We start from the raw sequence: 7,869 nt of genomic DNA, 5'->3' as shown, positions 1-7,869 counted from the left end.
GGAATAAGTCCTTAAAGCTTCCTAGTAAGTAGTAACAGGTATATACCAACAAGGTCTTTCGAGCAATCTCTCTGAAGATCTGCGTGTCCCTTTTTTACATGACTTGGTCTCTATTTTCTGCAAAAATTCTAAAATCTAGCTCAAACTGGAAATATCTCTATACCTCCTTAAACAACTAAAAGCAAGGAATAAATAAGCAAGCAATTGTGATAATGATCAGTAAATAGTTCAACAACACAAGGATTGTTGAAATTCTAAAGGCTAAAGATCAGTAACGTAAAATTCAATAAATAAACATGAACCCATCAACCTTCATAACACCTTCCCCTTCAAGAAAAGTTTGAATTACAATGAAAACTTTGTTATTAAGCCTATAAGTACAGAAATATACAATTGAACACTTGTGTGATATAGCATCAAAATACCTATGTAATAACCACATTCAGCTCACTCAAGACAAGACATCTGCTAAGAGATTATCTTTCCCTTTAATAGGATTAATAATATCATACTCCTGTAACAACAAACTCCAGTCTGTGACAGACTAATTCTTGTTTGACATTTTACAAATAAAGGTAAGGATTATCATATATATATATATATATATATATATATATATATATATATATATATATATATATATAAACTGTATATATATATATGAATTAGGTGAAAAGTAACATTTAAATAAGCATCAAAGTGTTATAATGCCAAAAATAACCCGACATAGGTATTTCTTGAGCTAAACTAATGATATCTCAATGATATATCACCGGGAACACAACCTGGTGAATGACATGCCACTCTACCCTTGGAAATGTGTCTGGTGGTCGCCGTTTTCTCATAAACACATCTGGAGATAGATATATTCCCGGACTTAATCCGTCGCTTTTTGCGGGAACACACTCTCGCAGAGATTGTCCATCTTTGAGTACTTATGTTGCTCAGCAATTGATTGTTTAGGACTGAGTATGTCTGGCAGTTTATTTATAATGGAGAAAGACAAGATAAGGAATAATCATCAGGAGCCATAAGAGGAGCATCATCTGCAATATTCTCATCAATTGAAATGCCAACACATTTAGCAAGGGATGTGTCATTAAGGTTAAGGTCAATAACTCAGTAACCTGCATCTTGGGGTTTTCTGTCTGTTGCCTTTTTGCCATTGTCCTATAACTATTTTTTTTTTAGCGGTGCATAATTGCACCAACTCACATGGGTGCCCTTTTAGCTCGGAAAGGTTCCTGATACCTGATTGGTAGGAAGTATTTTTGTCCGAACACCTTCATTGTTCTCAAATAATTACCAAGTAATGTTAATCGAAACTTATTTACTAACCTATATTTCTCCATCAGATACATGTTTTGTCAATAAACAATGTGAAAATAAATATATTATAAAATATTGTCATGGTAAGTCTAAATTTAATAACACAATCCGACGAAGTCAACAACAGCCTTTTATTTTCGGATGCACGCTTTGTAATTTTGTAATTTCACATATTCTAACACAAGTTGTGATAAATTACACCCAGCATAAGTTAAATATGTTTTATAAACTTTCTTTGAATACCAGAATTTACCAAAAAAACATGGAATTAATAAAACCCGATATTTGTGAAAACTTATGGGGAGGTAAAAGATCAGCCTGCAGCGGCCTGGCGGAAAACAATGCCTTCTGACTGTCACAGACGCAGTTTTTATTTCATAATATAGTTCGGTCTATTCCTTTCAGTATAAATAGTACTTCATTGTCTCTCTTCGTAACATTTTGCTTAGTATTTTCCCACATTCCTGTTCCTCACCTAACATCTATCTATTTTCCCCGATATCCCTTCTTTCATATATGGGATACCCGTACTACGATTTCTTATTTCTTATCCTCTGTGGAAAGTGTTGGCTTGAAGGGAAGCGCGTGCTAGTCTCATTAAAATAGTGTAGAGGCGGGAATGAAAAAAAATACTATACTTGATTTCATTTGATATAATGCGACCTACTGAATAGGTTTACAGAATAGGCCATACTTGCTACTCAGCATAAAATTTATGTTGTTATTATTATTACATACTTACTGACATAAGGTACAAAACATAAGGAATATTAGTGCGGATATAACATAGGCCTATGTGAAAGAAGGGATATCGGGGAAAATAGATAGATACTAGGTGAGGAACAGGAATGTGGGAAAATATTACGAAGAGAGACAATGAAATACTATTTAAACTGAAAGGAATAGGGCGAACTATATTACGAAATAAAGACTGCGTCTATGACAGTCAGAAGGGATTGTCTTCCCGCCAGGCCGCTGCAGGCTATTCTTTTACCTCCCCCATAAGTTTTCACAAATATCGGGTTTTATTAATCCCATGTTTTTGGTAAATTCTGGTATTCAAACATGTTTAACTTATGCTGAGTGTAATTTATCTCAATTTGTGTTAAAATATGTGAAAAATTACAAAATTACAAAGCGTGCATCCGAAAATAAGCTGCTGTCATTGACTTCGGCGGATTGTGTTATTAAATTTAGACTTACCATGACGATACTTTATAATATATTTATACTTTCACATTGTTTATTGACAAAACATATATCTGATGAGAAATATAGGTTAGTAAATAAGTTTCGATTCACATTACTTGGTAATTATTTGAGAACAATGAAGGTGTTCGGACAAAAATATTTCCGACCAATCAGGTATCAGGAATCTTTCCGAGCTTAAAGGGTACCCCTGTGAGTCGGTGCAAATATGCACCGCAAAAAAAAATAGACTAGAGTAACAGCACCCGTTGGATACAGGCTGCTTTCGTCATTTAAACTAATATCACATCACGTGGGGTATTCTAAAAAACAATCGGATCCGCCACAACTCTGCCACCTGCTAAATAATTGGCCAACAGCAAGGAAACACTCTCAATAGGAAGAGTAGGCCTAATATCTACAATTACTGGTCCAGTGACTAAATCTGACTCTAAGATAAATTCTATGGAGAAGAACATCAATCACGCCTAGCTCTGCGCCCTGTAATAAAACTGACTCTTCAATAAAAGTTTGTTCAGATAAAGTAAATACACCCTCTAACAGCAAAGTCTGAGTAGCACCAGTATCTCGTATCATCTAAACAGTTAGATCTTCACTAGACAAACTGACTAACACCAATCCCTGGGACAAATAGGGCTTATAATCTACCATAGAATAATAAGAACTGAATTTATTACAATCTTTAACACCATGAATTTTAAACTGGGGCATAAGAGAAGGCTTCTTACTACCCCTCACTGAAGCACATGCATTTGAATTTGGTTTTTCATTCTTTTTTCTAAGTTTCTAGTACTTACAGTAAACACAAATATCTTCATAATAACCAGGTTTTGAACTGGGTGCATAATCTACAGGGGCTTTGTACTGTGGAATAGATTAAGGATATGGGGATGACAGGAGCTCTGACTGATAAGTTTTCACAAAATTGATCCAGAGGATTCTGGTAATTTTTTTTTTTTTTTTTGGGATGTGAAAGCATACGTATCTGATAGAAATGGTGCCTCATTCAAGGTTTTAACATTCTTTTCTTCTAAATGAGTTCTCAAATCTTGATGTACATATAATATAAACTTTTCGACAAACATGAGTCCACACAAGTTATAAAAAATTTGGTTCACACTTTTTTCCCTTAACCACTGTTCAAATAAATCTTTTTTGTCTCTAGCAAATGACATAAGTTTCACTATCAAATTTCTTGTAACTTCTATACTTCTGTCTATATGGTTCAGGTAGGCTACAAGTTTGCACGCTTTTAAAACCGTACCTTTCACCTTTTCATAATCAGAACTATCGTCTATACTCATAGGTGAATAAACTTCAGCCGCTTTTCCAGTTAATACATTTTGTAGCAATGTAGGCTAAACAGAGCGAAGCCATGTTAGACTTTCTGCAACTTTTTCAAACTGCAGAAAATATTTGTCCACAGATTTTTTCTAAAATTTTGGCAATAATCAAATATTCTTTGTGGCGTCAAATTCACACGTGATGGGTGATAGCTGGGATCAAAACTGGCTTTTTTATTTATTTTTTCCAACTCTTATTGTCTTTTTCTCTCGCGCTGTTCTCTATCACGCTCTTTTACATGCTGTTCCATTTCGAATCTAATCATTTTAAATTCAGGGTTGAAGCAAGTACCATCTGCAAGTTCATACCCGAGGTGTGTAAAGCCATCATCGCGGTCTACAAGGACGAAGTGCTGCACTGCCCCAAAACTGAAGAGGAGTGGAATCAAGTTGCTGCCAGGTTCAGCTTCAGATGGAATTACCACAACTGTCTGGGGGCTGTGGACGGAAGGTACATCGCCATAAAGGAGCCACCCAATGCTGACTCTTACTACTACAACTACAAGGGCTTCCACAGCATTGTACTGATGGCAGTGGCAGATGCTACCTACAAGTTCCTCTATGTGGATGTTGGGGCAGAGGGTGGTGCGTCGGATGGAGGAACCACTCCCTAATGATGACCACCCAGTGCCCTATCACTTCGTAGGGGATGACGCCTTTGCTCTCCGAACCTGGATGATGAAACCATTCTCCCATCGGTCACAAGTCCTACGAGAACGCATATATAGCTACAGGTTGTCTCGTGCCCGACGTATCATGGAGAATGCCTTTGGAATTTTATGTCAAAGGTTCCGTTGCTTCTTCACGACGATGCATCAGCACCACGACATCATCAACCTGATCACCATGTGTGCCTGTGTCCTGCACAATCTCATCCTCATCAGATACCCACACGCAATTTCAGAAGTGGACTGCGAAGATCCGGACACACATGATCTGATCCCTGGTAGATGGAGGACTGAGCGACACCTGCAGGGGCTGCTGCCTCTAACCGTCCATCATACCCAGAAGGATACAAAGAATCAACGAGACAACCTTTCACATTACTACATGTCCCCTGCTGGTGCTGTCCCTTGGCAAGAAAGAATGGTAGTAGCTCCTTGAGCTGCATCCACAGTTGTTCAAATTTTTAAATAAAAGAAACGTTTATTTTTCGTGTGTTTTTTTTTTTTTGTTATCCTTTATTTTTTAAAAAAAGAAAACATTTTATTTACATGAAAACAGCAAACATCAAATATGTACAAGTATCACAGTCCAATTATTTACAAATATTTACAAGTGTCTCATCTCAGTCAGTGTCCTTGCTGGTTGTGGTACAGCTGCGTGGGGATACCCGATGGACTGGTGGAGTGTTGAGTTCCTTGGAAGTGTAGAGGGATGAGGGTGACATGCCCTCTTCTAGGTTGTTTTTGACGGACCCCGGGGTCAGGACTGGGAAGCTGAGTGGTGTCACAGGTGTCTTGAATGTAGCTGACAGCGATGACACTGAAGGTGTTGGAGAAGGAGCCTGGACAAGGGTGGCTGATGATACTGAAGTTGTTGGTGAAGGAGCCTGGACAAGGGTGGCTGACGGTGCAGGTGGCATCACTGGTTGCCACTCCGTGGTACGGGGCTAGGAGGACTAGCCTGAAGACTGTGGTGACTGGGGCAGCATCCAGGTTTGAGGTGATGGCTGACTGGCTGGACAATGCTGCTGAGGCTGCTGCTGCTGCTGCTCTGGCGGTGCCTGCAAGGTTGTTGGTTGAGGTGGATCCCAGAACAGCCGCTGCTGAGGGGACTGCTAAGGTTGCTGCTGCTGTGGGCCTGGCCAGGTCATGAGTGGTTGTTGATGTGGCTGCTGAAAGAGCTGACGCCGCTGCCTGTAGCGGTGTACAAGGTTGAGGCAGTCTATCTGGAATTCATGCCAGTAGTCCTCCAGGATGGCATGCATGTGACCTTCCAGCAGGCATGAAAAATCATGTATGATCTTGTGCTGGCCGGTGTAGGAGTGGCTAGGCGCCAAGGAATCTGCTTTGGACATGATCTGAAATATACAAACATTGTAACAATTTAGTACAGCGTTTCAATGCAACATATTGCACATTCCACGTCAAAAGCTATGGATGAAACTGGAATACAATCTACATGTAGACATTGGGATTCTCACATCTTGCACTACATTACTGAGGTCCTTGTGGTGTCTGTCTGTGTTGTTGGTGGGCTGGACCGCTTCCCTTTGCCGTTGCCCTTCCCGGTGCTAGTAGATGCTTGGCTGTGGAAATCTGTGGACCTCACTTCATCATCGTCTCCCTCGCTGACCGTCACTGCAACTGACTCTGTGACAGCAAACTGCTCACTGGGGACTGTCTCTCCCCGGACGATGTGTTGTATCAGGAAACACCAGGTCTCCATGATCTGGTCGTCACAGGCACTCCTTTGGGGCTGGCCAGTTCCACTCTTCTTCTCCTTCTTCATAATCTTCCCCACACTGGTTCTCATGTTTTCGTAATGCTTCTTGCATTGAGCACCAGTGGCAGGAAGCTCCAGCTGCTCTCCAAGTCGGTCTCACTGGCTGTTCTTGGCTGCCACGTTGAGCCACTTCTTGTGCTTCTTGTCATACAGCAGGGGGTTCTCCTTCAAAAGGCCAGCCAACCTAAACTCCGCCTCTTCTGTCCAGCGGTAATCAGGGATTTCTTTCTTGGACACCCAGACCCACTTCTTCTGCTTTCTCTTGTCCTCAATGGATGGCTGTCTCTGGCTTTCGATTGGATCTTACTGTGTCTCCGGGATCACGAGATCGAGACTTGATATTGATGAATGAGGAGAATTATCTCTATCAGCGGTCTCTGCCTCTGGCTTGTTGGATTCTGGCCTTCTCACTCTTCCTTTTGTCAGATTGGTTTTAGGCATGTTGTCTCTTTGCTGGCGAGCTCTGGAATGGCGAGCAGTGTCCAGGAAGCTCTATATATGCCCCCACACCGACGCGAGCGGCCCTGTTGCGCAGTAGTCGTGAACTGCTCGTGAACTGTTCATGAACTATTCGTGAACTGATTGTGAACTGCTCATGCCATGCGCAAACTGTTCATGAAGTGCGTAAACTAGTCGTGAACTGCTCATGCCGTCAATGCATGAAGTACGCGTGACCATGTCAGTGGGAAGGCACGGCCACGCTGCGACATGCGCATATTTGTGAACATGTCGTCTACTACTCGTGAACTCGATATGAGCTGTTCGTGAACTATTCGTGGTAGTTCGTAACAGTCGTGTCATGGCACGCATTGCCACGCACTAGCACACATCCTCCCGTATCGTCCCGATGAGTTCACAACGAGTTCACGAACAGTTTGCTCATAGTTCACGACCCGGTCACGAAATTTTTTTGTGACCAAAATTTTGAACATTTCAAAATTCTCGTCATGACATGCCACAATGTCACGACGGGTTTATGAACACTTAACTCCAGTTTACGACAAGTTTGCGCATTGGCACGACTCGAATCATGACAACGCGTGCCACAAATTCGTGCAAATGTCAGGGTGGCATGAACTCAGTAGCAAATCCTAGAAAGATAATTGGCAAAAGAGTAGGTTTATCATACATGCGATTAATTGAGTGTCTGGTTTATTGATTTATTAATTATTTTCTTTGGTATTGTTAACATTCCAACGTTATATTAATAAAGTTTTTTCTTTAATTTTGTAGGGAATTGTGTTTAAGTGTATTATAAGCTATTGTACTTTCAGAATTATGTGATTGAATCCTGTCCTAAGTAAATTTGGGATAATACATTGTTGCTTTAATCAACCCAAAATAATTTAACTAAGTATATTGACGGTTAATATTGTTTTTCTCCTTACTTTTTTATATATTCAACCATATTTTACATGTATGCTCTTTGTTTTCACATGCTTACTTGTGATATAATAAATTAAAATACTTTGAGAAAAATGTCGTTTCACAAGTCTGTAATTAAATGGAATATATTTACTCTTTTCTATTTGAAGTGATA

General features: G+C 40.1%; 1 pseudogene; it reads right to left on the bottom strand.

The window, feature by feature from the left end:
- Positions 1-5,169: 5,169 nt before the first annotated feature.
- LOC137651641 (mucin-2-like) lies at positions 5,170-6,893 on the bottom strand (annotated as a pseudogene).
- Positions 6,894-7,869: the final 976 nt, after the last annotated feature.

Source organism: Palaemon carinicauda, chromosome 13 (genome assembly GCF_036898095.1).
Source record: "Palaemon carinicauda isolate YSFRI2023 chromosome 13, ASM3689809v2, whole genome shotgun sequence".
NCBI lineage: Eukaryota > Metazoa > Arthropoda > Malacostraca > Decapoda > Palaemonidae > Palaemon > Palaemon carinicauda.
This window is presented reverse-complemented; position numbering and strand designations above follow the sequence as displayed.